The 12,946-nt window shown below is 38.2% G+C and overlaps 1 protein-coding gene across 1 annotated transcript in view; it reads right to left on the bottom strand.

Annotated features, from left to right (window-relative positions):
- The window catches only part of SLC2A9 (solute carrier family 2 member 9), a 127,918-nt gene extending 117,909 nt beyond the window's left edge, over positions 1-10,009 (bottom strand). The window contains exons 1-2 of the mRNA XM_082759073.1: positions 9,943-10,009; positions 8,017-8,053 (exon numbers count right to left, since the gene is read on the bottom strand). The gene's annotated coding sequence lies outside the window, so the exon portion shown is untranslated. The remainder of the gene's footprint in view (positions 1-8,016; positions 8,054-9,942) is intronic.
- Between the last annotated feature and the right edge of the window lie 2,937 nt (positions 10,010-12,946).

Below are 12,946 nucleotides of genomic sequence, written 5' to 3'. Positions count from 1 at the left end.
CAATTCCATAGCATGTTGGAATGACAAATATAAGTAATTGGAAGAAGTAAATTGGAAAGTAGGTCCAAATGCATACTGTAAATTAGGATATTCCTAAGAAACCTATAACCAGAAACAAGACAGCTGAGTTGGGGAAGGCTTTTCCTTTATTTGTTTGGTTTCTTATTGTTTCCTTAGACGTGTTTTACTAGCCATTGTGAGATGCTACTACAAGGCTGAACCAAACAAAACAATGGTTAGTTTCATTACACTGAGACTGTCTGCTTAGTTAACTGTCCCTTGCAAAGGTTCTCCAAGCAAAAGAACTCAAGAGAAAGGGCTGGTAAACAGAGCTGGATTACAAGCACATTTGTGCACAAATAGGATGTCTTGTGAAGTTAGAAAAGTGAAAACCAATTTTATGTCATTTATATGTAGCTTATGAAGCCAAACTACTTTATATGGTGTAACAGGAGTGTGACCAGGAAACAGAGTTGACACTGAAGACCTGGCATCTGCACAATGCAGAGCTTGGTGGTGGCTGGGGGATAGAGGAGAATAGGGAAAGAATAAATATTTATTTTGGATTAGTGGTAGCTGATCCTATGGGCTGAATTATTATCAGCAATTTGATGACCTCCTGGAATATATCTTTTGGTTTAACTTCATCTGAAAGGAAACAAGTTCACATGTTTCAAGACATCTCTGCCTCACAAGCTAGAGCATGTCTCGGCTAACCAAAATCCAAACAATAATAGTACTTTGGTTGCACCATAATCTTCCCCATATGCCCAAATAATTGCCCCTCATCTAGAAGTGTAACAGCCTCACCCTTAGGCTTCTCCCCTCCCAACACAGGTTTGGGGCCTTTATTTTAAAGAATCACTTCAGACACAGGAAGTATCTGTTTTGGTAAAGATTCTCCAGTTTTCCTGAGGTGCAGCAGCGCTGCCAGGAACTGTTGCAAGAGAGAACTTAGCACAGTGGTAAAACTAGTCTGGAGCCAGACCCCTCAGGTCACAGAGAAGTAGAACACCACAGCCCTCACTGCTTGCTAGGGAAGCCAGTAAAAGGCAACAATCAACACAATGGTGCACTGCAGCCTGCAGAAGCAGCTTATTGGAAATACAGCCCTACAAGTTAAATACCCTCTGTTAAAGCAAGAAGCTGAGAGTGGGATGCAAAGAGCAGAGTAAGTCAAACTCATTGTGAGAAGAACTGGACTTCTATGAGACTGTTCCAAGTTCTTAGTTTGCCTTAAATGCAATATTTACGGCATTTATTTCTCCTCACTTTTTCTCCATCCTCAAAAAATTACCAGAATCAAGATCCTTATTTAGTTATTTCCTTTTCAGAAGGGATTTAATTAAAGTTCTCACCTTCTCACTCCCATTGTATTTGATAATTGCTCATACTGTTCCTACTTCAGATGGGATACAGCAGATCATTACTGGCTATAGGTGGGGTTTGGCAGGTCCTGGCTATTTATATCTAAAGACCAGGAACAAGTACTATTGTAAACATGCAAAAGTCTCTACATATTCTTTTCTTTTTGTGGTAGAGGAATACCACACATCAGAGTGTTAAATATCATGTGTCTGTCTTGGCTGCTCAAACCCTCTTTGCAAGAAATGCATACACAGTAGGTTTTTAGAGCATTTTTTTATTGTTGTTGTTGTTGTTCACTGATGTTGGTCAACAAAGGTTTGGGCACATAAGGTGTCTAGTGTATGCTCCTGAGCCCCACAAACTGCTGCCATCCCTTTACTCTAAAGTCTCACTACAAAGAATAGAGGGGCACAAGGAACAGAGGCTTACTGGCAAACTCAACCTTTTTCCTTTCACTTATTTTCATAAAGTTATCATACATATATTATAAAATAGAGTAGATTCTCAGTTTATGAGAACAGGTCTGGTCTAAAAAGAAGGGCTCATCCAGGCATATAACTGTAAGCAGCAGAAATAGACATCATATAAGATCTTCTAGTAACAGTAAAACACTTCTCTGGTCTAATGCACATTTTCTCCTTCTCCTCTCCCACCCCACCGCCAGTTAAATTCTGAACACAAAACCAGCAAATTTGATATGCAGCATTAAGAGGTCGCCTCAATAGATGGTTTAGTGTAAAACTGCTCTTTGATCTTCCATAACATGTCATGTGTCAACTGGTGAGATGAAGACAAAGTATCATATTAATATCCTGTTACCAAAAGAGTCATCTGCATGGCACTTAGACTTCAGACCAAACAGTGTAAGGCATAACAGTGTTTCAAAGAAACACCAAGAGCAAATATCCTCCCCATAGTTTAATTACTGATTACCAAAAAATGGTATGATATTTAAACAGAACCAAAGACTGTTTTATCAGGTTCACCAGAACAAGATGATAATCTACAAGCAAACATGTTAATGCCACTCCATTTGAGGTGTTACACCTTTGTACTCAAGATCTTAATGGATGTAGAGTGAATAGCCACCACGGAGAAGTGAAACACTGCAAATTTGTTTAAACTAGTGAAACATTGTGAGTTTCAGCTAATATGGACTCTACTTGCTATCCCTCCATTTTACTCTAACCTGTATCAATTCTCAGACAGTTAATAACAGCTGGAAACTTGCCTGGTTGTTTCATTAGACTGCAAAAGCATAACCCAGGGAAGCCTGAACAGTAACAACAAAAACTAAGTTGTGCAATAATTACTGTTGCAAAAGACGTATGCAGCTTCTAGTCAGCCTGTAAGAAACAGCTATCTAATGTGACAGAATAAGGTGGGCAAACCTTTAGTGTGGCCATTGTTACACCTGTGTTTTTGTTGTTGTTATTGTTGTTGTTTGCTTTTTACTGTCTCAAAACAAACCTTCCATACCTTACTGTCATAACCTCTCTTATTACAACACCTGCCATCATAAATGTTGATGCATTAGGTTGGTACATATGTTGTGCTAAAGCCACATATGTAGAGTATTCCATACAAATGGCATATATGTGTAACTCCCTGAAATAGTTCATTGCTGGTGTCCACTTTAGTTGGATACACTCTCAACAATCCTCAAAACAGCAAGGTAACATAAATGTTAAATCCTGCAGATTCAAAAGACTTCTCACTTCTCTCAAAACAGCAATTTGGAAAGTGTTGATTTCCTCCATTCAGTCTCCTGCCACTGTTCTTCTGCTACTACCCTTCCCTACCCAGAGCACTTGATCTCAAGCCACAGAACTCATTTCTGGAGTTCCACAGGCTGCTGACCCTGTCTCATCTTTCCTCACATCTGTGCAGGACTGGGGCATGATGCTATCTGAGGCTCAGTTTTACCCTATTGGCTTCCACATCCTTCTGACTTGGTTTGTCATTTAATCATTTTGATTAATGCTTGTTTCCCTTCACATGCAAAGTACTACACTACATCATCCTGCTGTCTGCAACTGCCCCAGACTCAGTTTTGCTTGAAACCCTAGCTTTACCTCTTCAACTTCTTTCTCTGTGCATAAGTAATTTAGACCTAAATGTAGTAAAGAACACCGTGTACTGTTGTTCATCTCTTTCTAGGGACATTACTTTGTCCTCACACTTCACCCCAAAATGCGGAACAGGAAATACTAATGCTAAAGACTGTTTACCACACCAAACCCTATGGCATTCAAAACTCATTAAGTGACCTCTGTCCTGACCTACATTGATTGATTAAAGCCTAGCATCCTTTGTCAGGTAGGAGATACCAAGGACAAGATAATCTCTCGAACCTGAGGTTAGATTGCTGCAAATTTACATGAACATCTTTGCTGTGACTCACTTGTGCACACGGTTCCGCATGAGCCACAGCCCAATGCAAGACTTGTCTGTGTTACGCAAGTCTCTGATCATGTGTTTTAGAAACAGCAGATCATATATATTATTCCTCTGATCTAAACCTCTGTTGCAGTGTGTATGTAAAATTTTGGACAACTCCAACTGCATTTAGACACTAAACATCCCAACTTATCCTAATTCACCCTCACATCTAAGCTGATATTTTCTTAACTACCGATACAAGTTGTTTTTCCTATCTAGGTTGCTAAGAAAATGCTTGGAGATTAGAGTGAGGGACTTTGCAGATCTGGGTAGGAAAAGGGATGATGTGACAGCTTCAAATAACTACAGAATCTGAGAAAAGACCTCACAGCTTTTAATCACATGCTGCTTAATTTTTTTCCAAAACCCAGGGAGGGAGGAATCTGGCTGTGGCTTCCTTTTAAGCTGGCCTCTTCTCTGCATGCTCTCATGTTTGTAAGAATTACCTTGAAACACTGACAAATCAGCAGACAAAACATTTTTAACTGCAGTTGAGCCTCCTCAAGGTTATCCTTAGGTGTTTTTGCATGAAATTTAACCACTCAGTTTCTGTAAAAGTACAGGAAGACTCCAAACACTTTGTCTGACTGCAATAGTTGATACCAGTCTTTTCAAAGCATTCTGGTGATACACGCTCTAGTTGTGTTATGATCTTATTCTATCTGCTTCACTTGCTCAAGAGCTCCAGTAAGTTATTTCTTAATCCTTTTGAAAACCAGCTTGCTCTCCAAAGATATTTGTAGTGGAACAGCTTCCTATTATCGAACCTCAAGTTCTTTTTCATCTGAAAATACAGATATCTTCTAATATTACCTATTTATTCTTCCTTTCTTCCTTTAGGAGTAAACTGCTAACACACACACAAAAAAAAAAAAAAAAAAAAAAAAAAAAAAAAAAAAACACTTGACAAGTTGTAAGCTAAGAAGCAGTAATAAAGTAATAAATGTTTTTTCCTCACACTCCATGGCGCAACAAAAAATCCTTCTGCAATTATAGCTAGGTAATTTGACAACTCCCTAGTTAAACAAATCTTTACTGCTTTGCCTTCTTCCCATTGTCTGTGATGTTTGTTCATAAAGTTTCTTCTCAGTAAAAGTCTAGGATTAGTCAAAACCTTCATGGCCACATCCCCTTTAAAATCAGGGCTAGGAATGAGGAACAACCTTCTGGCTGCTAACACAAAGCCATGAGAAAGACCCCGCATTCCTTAGTAGGATTTGTCTACCTCAGTGCAATAAGGAAGAAACATACCCCCCCTTGATCCATTACTTGTCCACTTTCCCCTCTCTTGTTCATGGACTAGTTTAGTTTGAGTTGAAAGCCAACAGTAAAGATGTACTCCTTTCAAGCAGACTAGCACTAGGAATAAGGAGTTAATTTCTACTTTTCATCTTTCATTGTCTTTATTACAGAGAAGGATGGAATATTTATCTTCAGCAATTAGATTTACACTTTAAAAAACTGATAAGGTAATGTTTTATTACTGGGAAACATATACCCCTGAGGTACAGTGAGATAACCAGGTGGCTAAGATCTGACATAGGAAGGGGCTGACCACCCCATGCCTTTGCACGGTACTACTTGTGAGATTTTGTTTTTGAAAAAAACAAAACAAAACAAAACAAACAAACAAAACAAACAAACAAAAAAAAAGAAAAACAACAAAAAACAGAACTAAGCAGTAGATTTTTTTGTTCTTCAGTTTTCTCCTTAGAGCCACCTTTTCCTCCTCTTTTCCCCTTGCTACTATACTCCCAAGCAACATGGAGCAAATTTCATCCATAGGATGAGGACCAAAATTATTCCTCAGTATAGGGAGAAAATGGAGGGGACAAATAGGCAATACCAGAGACGGTGCTTACAAAGAGAGCTAATACTGGCTGGACAAGACCCCTGGGAAGTTGCTTGAGGAGCAAGCAGGGCTGCATGTATAAGCTCACAACATCTGGCTCCCCAGGTCCCTACCTCCTGGTCCCTACTAGTGGTGCAGAGGCAGGCTTATCATCTCACATCTGATACTAATGGAAACATTTGGATTTTATGCACATTTCTACTCATCCTCTTGTATTACTATTAAATACATTCACTGTGAGCAGTCTAAAAACATGAGTGAATTACTTACTGCCAAATTAAGGGTCTCTGCCAGCCTAGCTTCTAGTTTTGCAGTCTTAACAAGTTTTGTACTTTTTTGTACACAGCGCAACTGGACTTTTCTAGATATTCCAAGTCAAACATTTTGGTTACTGAGATGTTGTCCAGCACTTGAAAACACTGGAGACAGCAGATGAGTATTTTTGAACAAACATACAGAAACAAATATACAAAAAGTTTGAAGTCAGTCAGTAAGCAAGCCTACCACCTGCACTTCTTGTATCACCAGTTACTGCCTCCTAAAGATTGGTCTGAAGTGCCAAAAGGGCATTTGAGAAAGGGATTGTATAGGCCTTGGGGTATTGTTCATCTCAATGAAACATCATGAATCGAAAATTTACTCCAAATTACTTGACAAAAAAGTTATAATGGGTTTATTTTTCTGATTTCCTTGACGTACTTCATACAGTTTGATCATTGCTTGCTTTTCACACTACGTGCCTAGGCAAAGACAAAGCAAATTGCAGAAAGCAGCTCTTTCTTCTGTCTTATGACTCAAAAGATAATGAATAAGAAGAGAAGAGATACAGAAATCAGAGCCTCAACTTAAGCCTTCAGTAGTATTCTGTGTTTTTTAGGAGAACAGCATAAATCTTCATAAGAAAATCTTTTCTCCACGAATTGCCTCAACACGTGTAGTATATATAATACAGAATTAAGCCCCTTGACTGAGAAAGGAATGTCTTTATTGTTTTTAGAAGGATATATGCTGCAGAGATTTCTCAACCCTGCTGTCCTGCCTTCCAGTTAAGGAAAAAAAAAATTCAGTTTTTAAAATGTATGTAGATATAAACTATACCCCATAAGACCCAGTGTAGAGATTCCCATTAACTTGCACAAATATTTGATCATTTTTCTTACAAAGAAGGATTCAAGAGCTGCAACTATCTATTGCACATTTCTACATACGTTACTACATACGCTAAGAACCACCATATCAGCCCCTTTTTTTCTTTAGATCTTACTATTGTAAAAATTATTTCTTGTGTAATGGTTAGAATGTTTATGCCAAACCCCAAGTTTATAACTCAGAATTTGTGCCAAGGACCTGAAATTACCTATGATTTATTTTTTTTTTAAATATAATGAGTATTTTACTCTACTTGAAGACAGAAGCAATTTGCAATAAAGCTACTTGCCAAGTTAGCATATGATTAATCTACGCTTTCATCAATTAAAAAAGCATTAGAGTACCTCTGAGGAGCTCAGTGGTTACAGAGCAATGCCTTCAGAAGATAAAATTGTGGTATTACATGCATAGCCTTCTCTCAGAATCAGAAGATTTCCCTTAAAAACAAACCTTTGGTGAATCTAAACAGACGAGTGAGCGGTGGGCATCCTCTGCTGTGCTGGCATGCAAGAGAAGCAATGAGAAAGTGAAGAGCTTCTTCTCCTCCCAGTCAGCAGACAGGATACAAACAGTATTAGGAAGACAGCCAACCCCTGTGTTTGCAAGTTGGATTTCAATCACTGCACTGCTGATGGAGGTGGGGTAGGCGTGCCTGCCATCTCCACTGTCTAGAAGTTGCTAAGGCCTTACAAGTATAGCAGCCAAATACATAAATCACACCTCTCAGTTCACCAAGTCTTCCTCTGTCCAACGCATTCACTCCCCCATGGGGCTGATAGGTACGTAGCTATAAGTTTCTGAAAAGGAGGTAGGAGCTGAATGGTAACTAAGAAATAAAGTTAGCCAGCAGATGAAGAGAAACTTATAGCATCTAAGCTGATCTGTTGGCTTAATATTAAGCAATTAAGTGTACTAGAACAAATATGAGAGAACAAAGATCAGCGTAGTAAGACCTCAAAGAAAGCATACTTTTTTTGTTGTTGTTTCATTAGTTTTCCTGTCAATAGGTCAGTTTTACTGCATTGAAAGCCTTGTAAAGACAAGAGCACTCTGAAGATCTTAGGGCTAATAAAAAGAAAACAGTTTCTTATATTAGACGTTAAAACTTTGATACAGAATTGGTATTCATTGAAACTCATTGAAACATCCAGTTCTGTACTTGCTTTATTTTATTTTATTATTATTATTTTTTAATTAGGTCTTACCTTACAGACAGTTCTGACGAAGAAACAAGCTGAGTACCTAAAAAAATAAACACACCTAAGAAATCCTGCATTTTATACCTTCAGTCACATGTATGCTAATAAGTTATTTACATTTGGAATGTACTTCAGAATCCAGTTTTTTCTTTCAGAGTTCTTTTCAAATCACTTTGTCATTCCCTGCCTGAACTTTACTGGAACTCAGCCTTGGACTCACAACTGTCAGAGATTAACAATTTCCACTGGCTCGGTGATATCCAGCCAAAATGACCACACACTGCTTGAAGAGGTGCTGATAGAGAACACTGTTGTATTTACCTTAAGTGCCTCACTTAAGAGTTTAAGTGTGCTTCCTCTAACATCTGCCAGACCTTCTGGCTTCAGTCCAGGGAACTGTAATAGCAGTGCCAGTAACACTTATGGGCGATACAACCTTTTTCCCAAAGAGCCATTATCACTGACATTAAATATTTACATAGTAGTGACTACAAGCCCCAGGATTAGCATTCTATTTCACTATCCAGGAGATAAATAGTTCCTTAGCAGGGAGTTTAAGGTACTTTGAGTGAAGAACATAAGGTGAGAACAACAAACAAGAGAAAGGACAAGTCACAGATATTCAGGAGATACATTTAGAGCTCATCCTGCTGGAAGTTCCTGATCGGCATGCTGAAGGATTATTCTAAAATATAGACAATTTTTTCAGTAAGCACTGAACTATTATGATAAGTTTTCAGGACCGTGTCTGAGCCATGAGCAATTTGCCAGAGATTTTGTCTCAAGTTACTGCAGTTTTTTTAGAGAAAAGTGTATAACATGGACAGTGAGTCACAGAGCATGGCACTCAATTTGCCTCTTGTAATCAAGTAATTTGTATGGCTTTTGAGCTTTTGAAGCTCAAAAACTTTCTCTGAGCACAGTGGCAACAGCCATTCTTCATGTCTTTCTTCAACAGTATAGCACTACTGGAAAATCATTCCCTTTCCTCCAGTTCTTGCATAGATCAGGCTCAAACTAGGTGAGATACATGTAGATAGGAGGCCAGAGAAGATACTGCTCCATCCTGTCCTGATGATGCTACCTAGTGTGCAACAAGGAAGAGGAGGTTTACTAATCATAGCTAAGGGAAAGCTTGGGGCTGTGGCAGAAGTAGTTACAGCATTCTGGTACAGAGCCTAGGATACCCCCTTTTCAAATGATCACAAGAAATGCTGTTGTTGATGTAATCTTTTGCAGAGCAACACAGTCTTCAGCCCTCCAAGAGACACCTGTAGCCTGTGACTTTCAATGAGAGGTAGTTGGGGTGAGCAAGCCTTTGAAAATCACGGGAGTAAAGAGGGCATTGAAACTGTTCCTCCACTTTGAGTCCTCTTTTGGCCTATTTACATGGTATGGGCAGTTGTTCCTCCAGTTACATGTCTACAGCTGCCTCTTTTTGTCACTTCAGGACTTATCTGCTGTATTAAGGCATATGATAAGTATACCTGCCTTAGAGCCTCCCAGCGTGTTCAGAGGTGATTGCTGGTTGAGACTGAGAGCACTGTGGCTATTGCAGAACCAGCAGCCATCTAGAGAAAATTAACTATTGTGCTTAGGGCTATCAGGTTCACACAAGAGAGTTTAAAAATCAAAATTGGCTGAGCTTTCATAAGATCAATTTTGAATGTTCAAATTCCATCTAAATCCTGCAGTGAATTAAACCTAATATGCCAATTAAAACCCCATATAATCCTGTTAATTCACAGTCACCAACTGACCATTTTGCCAGCCCGGAGCCGGATTTACAGGAGATCAGGACAGAGAGCTCTCCAAACTGGCTCAGAGACAAGAGACAGTGTTAGGCACACCAGTCCACATCAGTCCAGTGGCCACAGAGCTGCAGGTGTGGACAGAGCTGGCACAGCACAGAGCCAGAGCTTGAGACCTTACCTTCCACTCGGCTGGGGGTTGTGCCAACTCACAGCACTGGTGTGGGAGTCTCAGCACTGTGCTCCTATGGACCCTGTAGAGGAAGGTGTAGATAGGAAAATATAGGCCATGCATAGACTGCACAACAATAAGACTTAGGGAGATTTTTCCTATGAACATTAACAAGATAACACACTGAAAATGTTGAGATAGCAGGGTAAGAATAAAGGGCTGTAAAACCCGCTTTGAATGGATCAAATTGAGCTGAAATAAAGACTGGCAAGACACAGCTGAAGACAGCATATAAATATTTGGCCCAGTGATTTACCTCTGACCACAAGAGAGAGCATGCTGGTGTTCACTGATGTCTCCTGTATCAGATTGCCTTCTCTGTGGAATTGTTGGAGAGTTAACAAGGCTTTATAAGAGCACAGTACCAACTCTACGCCATATCCCCTTGCCCAAAACAACAGCAGCCTTGTACATATATATAAAGCCACTCTACATTCAGATAAGTGAAACCCTAGAAGAGAAGTAAAAATCCAAACCTAGCTCTAGTGTGTAATATTTATATGTTGAACAGTTAAAAACCTGGCTATTAAAATCAGCTCAGTTTCTTTCTTAAGAACTATGTGAACTATGCACAAAGACTTAATTTAAATTGTAAAAAGCATGAGCCATATTTAGTATTTCATAATGTGACATATGTAACAGATACTTCTGCTCTTTTCTATTACTGTTTGCATTGTTTGTTTCTTTATTCTACTTCTTAAGAAAATTATCTGCATGTAAAACACAGTTTAGGCTTACATAAGAATTTCTTGCTCTAACACCCCTTTCTGACCCTAATAAATACATGCTAATGTGAGGATTTTTTAAACTAGACCAGATTATACTAATAAATATGCTCCATTATGCATAATGTGATGAATTAAGATTTTGTTGAATAAAAATACGCCTTTGGGATTTTATGGTAAACGATAAATTTTATTGAAGAATAAATTGTGGTTAATTATCTGTCTCAAAGGATGGGGCTTCTGGGGTTCTTATTGCTAATGCAAACAACCACAATATCAGCTATTAATCAACAGTAGCACTGAGAATGTTATCCAAAAAAAAAGACCCATCCTGGAATCTATGCAAGTACTGTTGGCTGGTCAAGGAACATATATATTTTAGAGTTTCAAGGTATATTATATATATATATTTAAAAGCATTTATCATTTCTTAGCTATATTTCTTATTCAATCTAGAAAATATATTCTGAGTAATTTTCACAGAATAAAGGATGATAGGATGTGTGCAGATGAACATATAAGCAGAAGAACAACCTGGAATCTGATGCAAATCAATGCATTAGCAATGTTTTAAAAATTCCTGTAAGTTAAACCCTTATCTAAAATAAAAGACAAATGTTTTGATAGTATCAGTCAGCATGTAAGGAGCATGGTCATGACTTTTACATACATGTAGATTGCAGCCTGTGCCATCATGCTAAATGTAAATAAAGTTAAAAACAGCACAAAATAACCATCCATCTCCCCTGTCCATACATACATGCTTAACATACTAGCTCAGTATGCCCCAATTCAATATCTCAGCTTATAAGTAAATATATAATAAGGCAGGAGAGAACTACCAACTATATTAGATACAGTCTTCTACTTACTATAGTTTTAATTCAGGCTGCCATCCTTTCTCTTACACACTCTTCCACTAAATAATCAGCCCTTCCTCTTAAGCAATGCTAACTCTCTTTTATAGTACTACTCCATCCTAAATTCAGATAAACTGACTAATTAAGCAAAGCAGTTTAACTGCATTCCCTCTGCTGAAGTGTTCCTGGAGGGGGAGGGACTTGACCTCAGTCTGAGAGGAAGTTTCACTCTTGGTGGCTCTTGGGGCAAATGGACCTGTTTCCTCAAGCATTTTTCTGTCGACACAGCTGTTGAAAATAATTTAAAATAGAATACAAAACACATTCAATTTATATCAAAGCTAACCAAAGAAAATAATTGTTGTTTATTTAGTATTTTTAAAACCTCTTGATTTCAAATGCAGTAAAATTAGGCCAAAATAAACATTAAAAAAAAAAAAAACAAAAACAAAACAAAAAAACAACAACAACAACAAAAGTGATTTCAGTAGATGAGCTAACCCTAAATTCTTTCAGAAGTACCTATCTTTTACATTTAAGCTCTGGTCCATGGAAGGGATTTAGCTACTCTGAGGTAAGGAAACAGATCTGTAAACACACAATTCCCAAAATAGATTCAAAAAGAAAACTTATGGCTTGAATATCTTGTCATTAATTGGTTAGTTAATTCTTTAGTATTCTCAGTGATCTCCATATGTCTTAAAATGTGATTACAGAAGAAAGACTAGTGGTAAACTGGGCTGTAAGGTTAAGAGAAGTGATAACGGATGATGATATTTTTTGTGATTATGCCTCTGTAGTGCCATATTAAGCTCTGGGTTCCCTGGCACATCAGAGTGATGTGCAAATGGATGGGAGCTCATCTGAGGATTGCAAAGGTGCTCCAAAGGTTGGAACATCTGGCATGAAAACAGAAGCTGAGGGAGTTCCAGGCTTGCTCAGTCTGGAAAAGAGGAAGCTTAGGGGTGAATTTAATTTCTGTCTTCCACTTCCTAGCAGGGGACAGACCTAGAGATGACATAGCTAAATTCTTCTTGGAGGCAATGATCAATGACCAAGTGCAGAAGGGAAAGTCTTAGTTGTATATACATTAAAAAAAAAAAAAATGGTTTACAATGATTGGTGAAGCTTTAGAAGAGGTATCTGGAGAAGTGCTGGCCTCTGAACAACCTAATTTAAGTATGACTTTTGCTTCACATCGCTAGTCCAGGAGTCTGGCCTATGTGGGCTCCAGAGGTCCGTTCCAAACAAAATTATTTTGTGATTGTATGGTAAGCATTTTTTAATAGGCATAATTATATATATATATATATATAATATTATGCCTATTATATAATAGGCATAAATATTTCTGATTAGTTCTAGGAA

This window comes from Aythya marila (genome assembly GCF_965140915.1).
Source record: "Aythya marila genome assembly, chromosome: 4".
NCBI classification, from domain to species: Eukaryota; Metazoa; Chordata; class Aves; order Anseriformes; family Anatidae; genus Aythya; species Aythya marila.
This window is presented reverse-complemented; position numbering and strand designations above follow the sequence as displayed.